The sequence below is a fragment of the Amblyomma maculatum genome, chromosome 1 (assembly GCF_055883805.1).
Source record: "Amblyomma maculatum isolate TAMU_Amacu chromosome 1, ASM5588380v1, whole genome shotgun sequence".
Lineage (NCBI taxonomy): Eukaryota > Metazoa > Arthropoda > Arachnida > Ixodida > Ixodidae > Amblyomma > Amblyomma maculatum.
The window spans coordinates 412,146,440-412,159,850 of NC_139344.1; the positions used below are offsets into that span (position 1 = coordinate 412,146,440).

The 13,411-nt window shown below is 46.1% G+C and overlaps 1 pseudogene; it reads right to left on the bottom strand.

Moving 5' to 3' along the window:
* Positions 1-9,904: 9,904 nt before the first annotated feature.
* LOC146208949 (uncharacterized) lies at positions 9,905-12,375 on the bottom strand (annotated as a pseudogene).
* Between the last annotated feature and the right edge of the window lie 1,036 nt (positions 12,376-13,411).

Here is a 13,411-nt window from a genome sequence, read left to right on the forward strand (position 1 = left end):
TTCCTTCGAACTTCTTAACATCATCCGCCCACCTAACAGAACCGTTCTGCCGCCACCTGCTACGCTTTTCTTCCCTTGGAATCCTGTTGTTACCCTAAGCGACCATCGGTTATCCTCTCTTCGCACTACATGTCCTGCCCCTGCCCATTTCTTTTTCTTAATTTCCACTAGAATGTCAGTAACTTGAGTTATTTCTCTGACCCACTCTGCACGCTTCTTATCTCTTAATGTTACCCCTACCATTTTTCGTTCAATAGCCCTCTGAGTTGTCCTCAACTTAAGTAGAACCCTCTTGGTTAGCCTCCACGTTTGAGCCCCATGGATGAGTACAGGTAAGATGCAAGTGTTGTATACTTTCCTCTTGAGCGATACCGGTAAGCTGCTAGTCATAATCTGCGAGTGCTTGCCAAATGCGCTCCATCCCAATCTTATTGTTCTTGTTATTTCCTTTTCATGGTCCGGATCTGCGGTTACTACTTGTCCTAAGTAGACATATTCGACTACTACTTCCAGTGCTTCGCTACCTAACGTAAACTGCTGTTCCTTCGCGACCTTAGTGTTCTGCATATTTATTTTTAAGCCTACCTTTTTAATTTTCCTGTCTAGGTCATCAATCAATATTTGCAGTTCATCCCCCGAGTTACTTAGTAAGGCACTGTCATCAGCAAATCGCAGATTACTGAGGTATTCTCCATTTACCCTTATTCCTAACTGCTCCTATTCCAAGTCTCTGAATACTTCCTGTAAGCAAGCTGTGAATAGTACTGGGGAGATCGTGTCTCCTTGCCTAACAACTTTCTTTATGGGAATTTTGTTATTTTCGTTATGCAGAACTACGGTTGCTGTGCTGCCACTATATATATCTTCCAGCACTTTGACGTACGGCTCGTCTACCCCCATATTTCGCACTGACTGCATGACCGCCGAAGTTTCAACTGAGTCAAATCTCTTTCATAATAAATGAATGCTATGTATAAGAGCTGGTCACATTCGAGCATTTTTCTATCACCTGGTTGATGGTGTGGGTATGATCGATAGTTGAGTATTGTTTCCGAAAACCTGCTTGATCCTTTGCTTGATTGCAGTCTAAGGTTGTCCTGATTCTATTAGCGATTACCTTAGTAAACACTTTATACGTAACAGGCAGTAAGCTGATTGGTCTGTAATTTTTAAGAGCCTTAGTGTCCCCTTTCTTGTGAATGAGGATAATGTTTGCATTCTTCCCTGGTCCCGGTACCGTTGATGACACCAGGCAGTGCGCATATAGGGTGGCCAGGTTTTCTAGCACGATATCCTCCCCGTCCTTTAATAAATCTGTAGTTATCTGATCCTCTCCAGCTGATTTCCCCCTTTTCATACTTTCTAATGCTTTCTGGACCTCGTCTTTCGTCAGTGGCGGAACGTCTAACCGTTTTTCCCTACCGCCAATCTCATTACGGTCCTGACTACTTTGGCTGCTGTATAGATCTGTATAGACCTGCTGGGCTAATTTGACTGTTTTGTCCATATTCGTGATGACGTTGCCCGCCTTGTCTCTTATCGCATACATCGGGTTTTTGCCTATTCCCAATTTCTTTTTTAGCGCTTTAAGGCTTCCCCCGTTCTTTACAGTATGCTCAATTTTCTTCATGTTATACTTCCTTATATCGGCCACCTTGCGCTTATTGATTAGCTTTGATATCTTGGCCAATTCTACCTGGTCTGTTGGATTGGAAGCTTTCATACTCCGGCGCTTCGTAATGGAATCTTTCGTCTCCTTAGACAGCATACCGGTATCCTCTCTAACTATCCTACCATCTACTTCTACAGCGCACTCTGTAATGATATCTCTAAAAGTTTTGTTCATTGCTTCTAGGGTATGTCGCCATGCTCGGTTTGAGCTGAATATCCATTCTGTAGCGAGATCCTGAGCTCTTCTGCCCTCCTCCTCACCGCTAATTCGTTGATGGGTTTTTTTCCTACTAATTTGTTGCATTCCGTCATCATCGAAGTAAAAATTAAAAAAGACAAAATACAATCCCCAATGCTTTCCTTGGCTTCGCCGACAGTTGGCTTCTTTCCTTCATATATATATATATATATTGTAAGGAAGAAGATGATTCAGCGCCCAAGCACACGACGACGAAGACGGCTGAATTCCTGGCCGATCAGCTGGCGCGCGCACTCGAAGCTCGGACTGTCTTGTTCGGACGAGATTGTGCCTTACTCTACGATCGTCGTGTGTCACTGGTCGCCGTCTCCAGTCCTCCGAATAACCCCTAATAAACCCCTCTTCATTTGGGGGAGGTGCGGGGCAGGACTCTTACACGATCACCGTGGAGCTCCGCAGCCGTACGATACCTATGGCGACAAACGAGATAGGCCAACAGCCAGTGGTAGCCCCTTCGCAGTCCATCTCATGCTCCGGTGCCATTCGGCAGCGAGACCCTGCAGTTTTCAGTTTTCGAAATCATGAAGCCGACATGCCAACTTGAGCCAACTTCAAGGCAAAGTTCACGGATGTTTTCGGTCGTCCCACAGTGCGTAAATTACGCGCTGAAGAAGCACTGCGCGTACGAGTTCAGCATGAAGGGGAAACCTTCGCTAGTTACATTGACGACGTCGTGAATTTGTGCAAGCGTGTCGACCCATCTATGCATGAGGCAAAAAAGATAAAACACATAATGAAGGGCATTGATGTCGATGCATTTCACATGCTGTGGGCAAAGACCCCCACCACAGTGGCCTCAGTATATAGTCTTTGCCAAAGTTTCGACGAGCTGCTCAAGCAACGCCTCTGCACTCGTCACCCTCACGTACCTTCTGCGGCCATCTCTGGCCTGGACGTGAGCAGCGACCTTTTAACTCACATAAAAAGACTTCGTTCCAGATGAGGTCTCTCGACAGCTTGTGCTTTTGTCTGGCCAACACCCGTCATCTACAGCCCAGCTGCTTACCCCTTCTATCCGACACACCATCGCGTAGGAGGTGGCCGATGCCTTTTCCAGTTTTGGCCAGCCAGCGCCTGTCACACCTCATGCCGAACCTGTTCCACTGCAGTCCATACCTCTTGCTGCACCATTGAGTTACAGCCCCCCTGTTGTCGTGCCGCCTCTACCTGTGCAAGTACAGATGCCTGCCACGTATGCACAAGTTACCGGCCGCCCACCGCCGCCACAGTCTTTTGCGTACGTGCCGACTATGGCGCCACCGTCGGTCGCCCCACGGTTCCTATCAACGACGCCTCCCTACAATCCTTGGCGCACGAATGACAACCGGCCTATTTGCTATGCCTGCGATATTCCAGGCCACGTCGCCCGACTGTGCCGTCGTACTCTGCGCTCTGTCCCTGCACGCACTATGGCTGACTGCAATTATCAGTACGACACCTTGCGCCCACCTCCAGTGACATCTCCAGGGCAGCCGCACAACTCGTCGGGCCGCCAGCACATTCCACTGCACCGCTCGCCGTCCCCTCGCCGTCGGTCCTTGTCTCCAATGCGGCGTCGAAGCGTGACACAAGACTCGGAAAATTAGCCGCCGCAGTTCCTGGGGCACGAACTGCGCACATTTCGCCTACCACAAGTCCCGATCTGTCTCCGCCGAACGTTCTCGAAGTTTTTGTTGATGATGTTCGTACCAAAGCACTCGTCGACACAGGAGCTACTCTCTCCGTCATTAGCGAAAGTTTTTGCCGATCGCTTCATAAAGTCACCACCCCGCCTTCTGGACTCTCTCTTCGCCCCGCCAGCGCCGCTTCCGTTCGTCCGTCTGCTGCTTGCACAGTACGTGTAGTTATCGCGGATGTCTTATACATCGTCGAGTTTTTAGTGCTCTTCAATATATATATATATATATATATATATATATAAACTACAGTGGCAAGCACCACGTTATGCAGAATGTCTGCCGTGATCAGTGTTTCAGCGAAAATGCAAGTGCACATCTCTGAAGAGCGGGAGTTGTTGGCCACTGATAGCATCCTTCAAAGCACTGCGGAACTGTGCCGATAAAAGGTCGTCCACTGGCTGGTCGTTATTTTGCGTGACGTACTCGTTCTTAGAAGCCTCTGTTATCCGCTACAAAAACACTATTGCGGAAAGTTACCACACTGCAAAACGGGGACAACTAGAACAAGCAGCTTTAGCTACTAATTGCGCTTGTCGTCACGTCATCAACATAGCGCATTAGTCATAAAGCCACTTGTCAACGCAGCTTCGAGAAGTGTGGTTAACTGTATGGGGCCTACAAGGCAGCCAAGACTAAGCACCAATATATCTGGACAAACAGGCATAAAAAGGGCCTATACGTCACGCGGAATTGCTTGCTTGAAGTTCTGGTCGTTCTATTTGATGCGTTTGCATCTCGATGTATGCCACACATACTCAATAGAGATTGGCCAGGGCTGGTTGCTTAGTAGTAAATATCCTCGTCAAACGGACCCCGTGAAAATATTTTAGAGAGCAAGTCCTTCTTTTTTTTTGGAAGGTGCGTCCTGGGCAAATAAACGGCACAAGTGTGATGCCCAATGACGGTAAATAAAGTATATTGTGAGATTTTTCACCAACGGACCTCGGAGGCGCAGGAGGCCATTGAAATCATTAAATTAAAAAGTGTGTCCTTTGAGCAGCAGCGATCGCAGTGCCATCCAGATTACGAAACAAAAGCGAATGATTCGAAATAAAAATTGCGGAACATCTATGAAAATGCTTGGCGAAATACAAACAAAAACTTGTCAGGATTGATGAATTGAGGTTCTGGACGTTCCTTCATATTATGCTACTATCTCCAGAGAGTTTTGATTCAGCATCAGAATCGGGTGATTTTGGGGACCAGTGCCTTAAGAACACCTATTACTACTTACGAGAGATGCTCTCAAAGGTCGCTTTATGAAAAAACGCAAATAAACTAACAAATATTATTAGATACTCTCACGATGGGTGCTAGCTAGCGCTTCGACAAGAGGGCTTGTCTTTTTGTTTTCATTACTCAGAACAAGACAATTTCTCCTGTGGAGTACTGAGGCTTCTAGGAACTTTATTCGTTTCCTTTGTGTCCTAAAAGTGTCTCATATCTGTGATTTGTATCCACCATAGATTTAAATAACGAAGTGTAATGAAATACTTTACTTTTCTTCGGAAATGTATAAAAACTGAAAATAGGCATTAAAGTTCTCACTTTAGCCTTTTTTGCAAAGCTATCTAAGCTGAACCCTAATAAGGCTTGCATATTTTAGCATACTTATTCAGCATCCTTCCTCAATTCAAGTCTTTTTTTTTTTTTCATTATGAAAGAGGCTCCTTTGCTGAACAGGACTGGAAAGACTGCTGTGTGGCAGCATTATTACAATGATCTTCGCTTCTTCCATGCTGCTGTTCTCGAAGATGAGAACGATCCTTATCATTTCAGCAAGCGCGAGCAGCTGCTGGGTAAGCAACGTAGCAACAGCTCCTCTTTGGTTGCTCTCGAAACCGCAGCGCAGAACCCTGAAATTATGAAGCCATCGAAGGAGAATTCAGCAAAACCGGTGAAGAATGCCAAGACGAAGCCCCCCACTGAAGCAGCGAAGGACAGCAAGCCCCAGGGCTCCGGCAAGACACAGAAAACGGCCGCTGCTACCTTGTCCCACAACGAGGTAAGCGGCACCTTTTCGCCGCCCTGTACGCGTTCCCAAACAGCACGCTTGAAAAAATGTCAGATGGAAGACCCACGCCCGGCTTCCAAGGCGCCCGAGATGTCATCAAAAGTGGATGTGACAGGCTCCATACTAGGAGCCATGGAAAACCTGAGCTTGAGTGACAACTGCGGAACCGCCCCGAAGAAGGATAAGGTAGCCCCGAAGAAAGCCGCTAAAAAGGCCACTGCCGCCGCCGCCCAGGCACCCAACACGCAGCTTGGAACTGAAATGAAGAAACAAGCCCCGCGTCCCGAGGACAAAGGAAAGCAGCTGCGCCCAAAGAACAAGCCGTAGTCCCACTTCGAGTTTGTTTCGGATGCCAGAAAAAGACAAGCCGTCACGTGTGCCCATGGTTCGAGAACAAAGAAGGTCTATTGAAAACGTTTCGGATTCGTGTCTGTTAATCCCTAAGCCTTCAATTTAGCCAGTAAAAACGTATAGTACAAGGGGTCTTTCGCAGAAGAGCTTTCAATCCCTGGCGCTCAAACGCTAATATTGAGGTTTTAAAGATGTTCGCAGACTATTTTGCGTTAGCCGGAACAGAAATACATAACGGGTAACTCTTGGTACCAATACGTCTAGTGGTCAGCATTAGTCATTACTGCAGCAATTATTTCTTGACCCTTATTGCGAATATGAAAGCGTATATTGCGCTAAATGGCCCATGTATTGCTGGTATGGAGCACCCAGAATCCCTAATGATGAAAACGTCCTAGAAAATGCAATACGCCTTTAAGCCTAAAATGAAGTTCCGGAAAAATGGGAAACTACTCAAAGGGCGGAGCAAAGCCCTTAAAATAGCGCTAGAAGTGCCAAGCTTGTTTCGCTAGATCTAAAGTGAAAGGCAACCCCGGCCTTATGCAATAAACCAAACATGGTTTCCTCCTCTATCTCTTCTCCTAACCTCAATTCTAGATATAACATTTTGCTAATCTTGGCACAAAAGCTGGGAAGCGGCACGCTCAATACTGTCACGCGAAGTTACCACAGTTGCTTCTTTCTGAGGTGAAAGGCATGAACATTTGACCAATGTTAAGAGCAGGGCATTCATTTAGGTAAAAACTTGGGATATGTAAGTAGTGATAGATGTAGTCACGTGGAAATGCGTATTTGAATATAATATAATGGATTCTCAGGCGGCTTGTGGGAATTATTTGCGTGGCAGAAGCACGCTAGTGGCTGGAAAATTAATCTAATTAGCTCAGCCTGGAGTTAACCTAAGACTTTCGCGGCTTAGAAACTACTGAGAGAGATACCAGATGGCCAAAAGGGTGATGGAAAGTACGACAACGCATGCTTGAACCCCACTGTTCCTTGCCTGATCTCCTTCTATGTCCTTCCTTCCTCACTAATGCCCCTCTTTTCCGTTAACAGTTTATTCAGAGATAACACCACTTGCGCATTAGAGGCAGGCACTCCAGTGGCCTGCTAATGATATCAGTCTGAAATAGGAACCACACCACCAGCAGTCGCAATCTTTCAGTTTAATAATACAGGTTCAAGCTGTTTTGCTCGAGTTTGCGCAGTGCGATTTTTTCCCAAGGGCAGACTTATGGCATATTGTATTCGTTTTCTAGCGACTTCCGACTCCTCGTAGAATATTAAATAACATGAGATGAGATGACATGAGCCCTGATCGCACTCTAGGCAGCTTCGAGACTTCGTCGCAAAAACGAGCAGTTTTTTGCTGTGTTCCGGACAGAAGACATGACTAGCCTTCCCACAACGCAAGCTTCATTTTTGCTTTCAAGAAGCGCTTTCATCATCATTACCCATTACATAAATTAAGATCGAAATATGCCAAAATAATAAAAAATAAGCTTTCAGATTTAGTTTTACTTTAAGAAGTAATTTGCTTTTCTTCATACTTAAAATAAATGTTATGTTTTGTAAATTTGTAGAGTAAAAGTTGAGCTAGTTGATCAGACGACATGGCGTACCACGCAGCACAATAGGATAAGAGAAAATGCCTCGGCCATTTTGTAAAAGTCCGAGACTAACACTGAGTTGCACTGCAAGGACTGCACTTAATGTAAGAAAGAAAGGTCCCCAGCAGACATTAACAAAGTAGCAGTTTTTAGGAGGAGTAAGGACAGATTCACTAGAGTGATTTTGCGAGCCTAGGTGATATCGTTGTCTGGTGATGACTGCTTCACTATGGCTTCTGTTCTCATATCGAAGAAAGAGAAATACTTTAGATTACTTGGAGGAGAGTAAAAGATAAAGTGGTGTTTACTTAGAAGTTGAGAAAGAAGAAGGTATTGGTGTACAATTCTAGAAGGGGGTAGGGGGGTCAGGGAGAGCCCGCGGGTGCGGCATCTCACGTCGACAGCGCGAGATGGCGCCACCGGAGCATGGGCTGTAAAGAACCCGCGACATACCAGCGTACGCGCTGCTTTCACAGCGCCGAGAAAGCTGCGTGCATCTGGTTGAGCACCAAAAATCGGACGTCTGCAGCTCTAATGCATATTTTCTTAAAAGAAAATATGCCCAGAAAAGGTGGATAGGCGGACATGCCACAAGTTCGTGCGAAGATAAAGCCTACCCGACGAGTGCAGACACAGAACCGCCGTACGACGATCCGGTTGCATTTCTAAACCCAGAGCTCACAAACAGTTCAGGAGTAAAATTGTGGATGAGCAAGTCGCTTAATTTTCTATCAAAATTATCGAAGCACGTCCAGACGCAGTCACATTCACTGGTAAATTTAGCTAACCAATTGCGGCACTCGTACTTACGCACCCTGAACAGAGAGATACCGAATCGACGAGGCTTTCTTTCATCAAATTCAGTTTTTATTTTCCAAAGTACACATCCACTTAAAGCTAGATATAATTCCTACTACGGTGATGCCATTAGTAGGCCATAATGGCGGTTCCTACAATGCGCGAAATTTCGTAATACACCTGCAAAAAAGAAAGTGGGGGACTAATGGCAGCAAACAAGCTTATTAGTACAATAAACGGGCAGCCACCTCCTCAAGGCACTGCTACGAGAGAGGCACTATGAACAACGGCTTATCTTCGTGTGCAATTTCTTTTTCCGCCGTTCCTCTCGCGATTGGTTCAGCCCTTTTACATAAAAATGCAGCCTTGTCAGCACATAGAACTTCGTCAACTCTGCCGTGAGCGCATCTGCGTGCTAGCTGCAGCCTAAGGCATAACCAAATTTTGCCTTTACAAGCAGCATTACATCTACTATGCTGTCACTGCAGAGTTTCTCGCGACTGAACAAAACAGTGAATATATCCTCTAACTTCTTCACTGCCCGGAAAAGTTCTTGCGAAGATACAACAACCCTCCCTTGTCACATATCACTGTGAACTCAGTATTTCTGCCTTCCTTACTGGAGCTTTCCAACAGAAAGGCTTTGCAGTGCGTGCAGTCATAGCGTTTCAGAAACTTCCGGGCAACATACCCTGCCATATAATGTATAAGCCGGTCGTCGCTCTTCTGTTCTACATACTCTCTGTGCTCAGCAGGAATGCTCTGAAGCATGCGCTCGGCTGAAGCTAGGTTGCCTTTCTCGATGAGCTGGTCGATTGCAGCAATCCTGTCTTCTTGAGCAGGAGCATCGCGCGCACCCAAGAGAGAACTTATTTCTCCACTACCTCCATCAAGGTCAGCATTGCCTCAGCGCACTGTCTTGGAAAGATTGTAAAACGACAAGCAGTTTACAACAATTAAAAACTGTGTCGGTGTTGGGGGGTCGTTGAACTCGCACGATTGCCTGATTATGCCAAATCAATTTTCCAGTGGATCCTGGCTCAATCTGGATGTCAAGATGTATTTATATCCCTGGCTGGCAAGGTAATCCAACAAGGATAATGTGCTGGATGTTGTCACTCTAAGGCCATCTGCAGTTGAATCACTTAAGAATCCACCGACTCATTTAGCATGGCATTGCCAAGAAGAAAGAAATTCAAGAAAGTCTTTCAGTGTCTGTGTCTTCCTGGAGCAGGGACGTAAAGCTTCAGCTGCGAAGCGGACGTCATCGTCTTAATGAGGCAGTTGATTATCCTGAAAGAGTACTGAGATGCAATTTTTTTCCCGATAAAGGCTACTACTACACAGTTATCGTGTTTTTTAAATGGGGCCCCTTGATACAGTCAATATACATGCACTCTGTAAACAGGTATATGAGAAAGCAAACCGGGTACTTGCAAGAGAATGCAAGGTACAACTGCATGCGATGTTTTTTGGTTGATCAGTCCTGCATGTTAAAACAACATTATGTTTAGTGGGCTGCTTACCGAAAGAATGATAGCGTAGCATCAATGCTGCCCTATGAAGCCTCCAATCTATCTTTGTAAAACTGGAGACCATTCAAAACACGATCACCAAAGATTTGAAAAGCGAAATTCATTCGCATCTTCTCGAAACCGTTTGGTTGAAAATGAACGGACATAAGGCCAGGCATCGCATTAAAGTGACGTTGCCGCAGTCCAGCTTGAAAGCTTGCCTTAATGGCTGGATAGAAACCTGGAACAAAATACAAACAATATAAAATATAAACTTTTATCTTTTTATTTCAGTTATTGTAATTAGAAGCACAACTATGTAGACACTGAAAACAAGGTTGCATGATGTTACTCTGCACTGGAACTCCCAAAAGACGAAAGCAAAGTTATCGACTGTAGTCTAAATATGAAATTTTGCCACATACCATGCCATCAGGTGTATTCAGTGGATGCTTGAGAAGCGTGTTCCTGAGGCACTTAAGCAAATGCGGGAAATCTGATAGGAATTGGAGATGTCGAGCCGAGTCCACTGGGTGCTCTAGCTTGCAGGTGATCTTGTTTGACTTGACTCCAACTCCCAATATTTTCCACATGCGCCTATTCCATGAGGCGCCATCGCATGTGACAAAATCGACGAATAGTCCACTGGCTTCAGCCAGAATTGTTGCTTCAATTAATATTTTTGCGAGCATCTCTGCTTTGAAGTTTGCACTCGTAGCAAACACGCCAATAATCTGGTCCATTTTCCAGTGAACGGTACAAACATTACTATCATGCCATGGTTACACGTTACGGTTTGCCCTTCAGATGTGAACAGACCCATGTCGACAAAACCTTCTATGCGACCCGAAGGAGTTACAGCAAGGTGCTCTGATAGTTTAATTTCGTCGACCAAAAGGCCACCATGTCTGTTCATGCTGCTAATATGCTTTGTTTTCTTCTTAAGTTGGTTTAGCACTTTGTGGTTGAACCCAAATCCACTCTTGAAGAGCCTCAGGTAGCGTTTCAGTGTACTGTTGCTCGGGAGAGAAATGATATTGTGTTTGCGAAGGTGCTCATATAGTTTGGCACTCTTCATTTTCATTAGAATACATTCCAAAATCCAATCCTTGCTATAGACGTTCCCTTTATTATTTGGCCTTTTTTCTGCAGAGAAACAGTGCATAACACATTGTCGTTGCTTGGGAGGTAGAAGTTCAATCTGCGCTCGAAGCACTTTTTCGGGCTTTGAGGCATTCTCCTGCTGCATTTTCTTGAGCTGGTCTTTGAGGGCAGCAGAGCGAGATGACAGTCTTTTGATTTTATTCCTTGCTGCACGGAGCTTCTGAGCTGTATTTAGGACATTCTTCTTGAGTGATCGTTTCAGCCTTGACTGTCGTGTTAGTAGTGCCTTCCTCATGCATCGACAGGAGATGCATGCTTGCCCTGAGAACCGAGAACAGTGAATGGGGCATTGTTAACACGATCCGTTCCGACAGACAGAAGCAGTCTCAGACGTTAAAACTATGGTGCAAAAATGATTTTCAGAACAGTTATAATTACAATAAGGCAGCTGTGAAACATACCTTCGGGTGGTTCTTTCCCGGCATAGCGCTTACTGAAGTACATGCCCTCGCGGGCTGTCACTTGTAGTTCGAGGCCCTTAGATAGGTCCGATCTTGACATGCTGCTAGTTGGCAAGGCCCCGTTGCAGATTCCATACGCGTCAACACTTCAGAGAACGTTCTCTGCTTCCGCACAAGAGGTGACGTGCCCTTGTTCAACAATGCGGCCACAAAGCAAGGCTGTATATGCGACGGCCATTGTACTCTTCTCTGCAGCCTGGGAGAACATCATCACCCTTTCGGACGTAATTTCTTCGTTGCCATGCATTCTTAATTTGCAGTACAGGATGCCTGTGTAATGAGGAACACGGTGACAACTCCAGTAGACGGACGGAACACTCAAAGTGAGCAGATATCCAGGCATACACGCTTCCCCATGTCCCGCAGCGGGCGCATGTTCCGATGTCATCGCAGCCGCTTTGCGCCAGCATCTGTTACCGCGCCAGAACAGTCGCATTGCTCATCAACGCACACTTTAGATCTTTTGGCCTCAGAAGATATGACGTCCGTGCTGATGCGCTTCCTTGGTGGTCTTGGCTGAGTCGGTTTTTTCGACAAGTAACGTGGGGCATTTGGCAGCAGCGTCGGCACGGCATCGGGCAGCAGCTCCGACTTTCTGCTTGCATAGGAACTTCTTCACCATTTATAATGTGGACGTAGTCACGCAGAATACATGATGGTTCAAAGTGAAGTTCGCAAACAGCGCAAGGTTCGTCGAGTTTCTTGTCCTGGCGGCGCAAGGTTCGCTCCCAAATTCGGCGTCTTTCCTCATCTTTCGGCACGGTAAACAACGACGGCTGCTTTCCTTTAGTCCACTTGTAGCCGGTTTGACACCCGGGAGCAAAGCAGTGTCGTTGCCGTTGACGGTTCGGCATTCCTACTTTCAAAGAATGAAGAAGGCAGCCTGCGAAACAAACTAAAATGATGCGCTGAAAAAACGGAGACAGCCAAAGCCGCGAACCACGTGTGAACAAACGTGCGAGAGGCAGCACATGGGCACCACAAATAGCCAGCATACGCGACTATAGCGCCGCCGCTAACATCCGGGTTCCGTCCGCACTCGCCGCCTCGCCGCAATGCATGGGGCGCGCCGGCTACTGAACCCACTACCCCTTTCTTGAACACTATAGTACAATTATGCAGTTGTCAGGGATTTCAGTATTCTTTTACTGCATGCGTTAGTAATTACCCTTTTTATTTTGATTTTTCATATTTAGGTTTCCTTCTCTATTCCTTATCAATCGTTTCTTTTTTTAGGCGATGTGATTATACATATCAAAATCTCGCATCCCCGCCCCAATTCTTGGCCGATCCCCCTGTGTGGGTATGTGCCATCAAATTAGAGGACAACAACAACAGTGCAGCATCGTCCTCGTTTGTGTGTGTGTGTGTGCGTGTGTGTGTTTGTGAGTCTGTGCGCCTCTCCTTTGCGTTGTCACCTTACTGCAGCATGGTTCATCATGTTATGTCCTGGTCATGTACTTACTATGCTGTCGGATGAAAACTCATTCTCAAATAAAGCATTCGAAGCAAATACACAGATGTTTCTGTGTTTGGGGCTCTTATTTTGTAGCGCATTACAAAAAATGTGCAGTTTGATCCTGGATAAAACTACTTATGCGAGCGTGAGCTGTGTTAAGCTTTGCTATACGGTGCAACACTTTATTCTTTTTGCTAACTTGTCACTCTTCATCTGCATCTGGCTCGAGCCGATCTTGCTTTGTCTTCGCTGCTGCTTTTCGGCGAGCTTTGCGGATGAATGATCAGACGCAGCCTGAAACCTGCTTAGAAGCCTTAAGGCAATCGTGCAGGACCGCAACTATTCCACGGCGAGACTGAGCCGCTAATGCTTGTGAAGCAGTTAATATATTCCCGGCTAGCCTCTTGGTGCCAAAGATGACAGCTTCCACG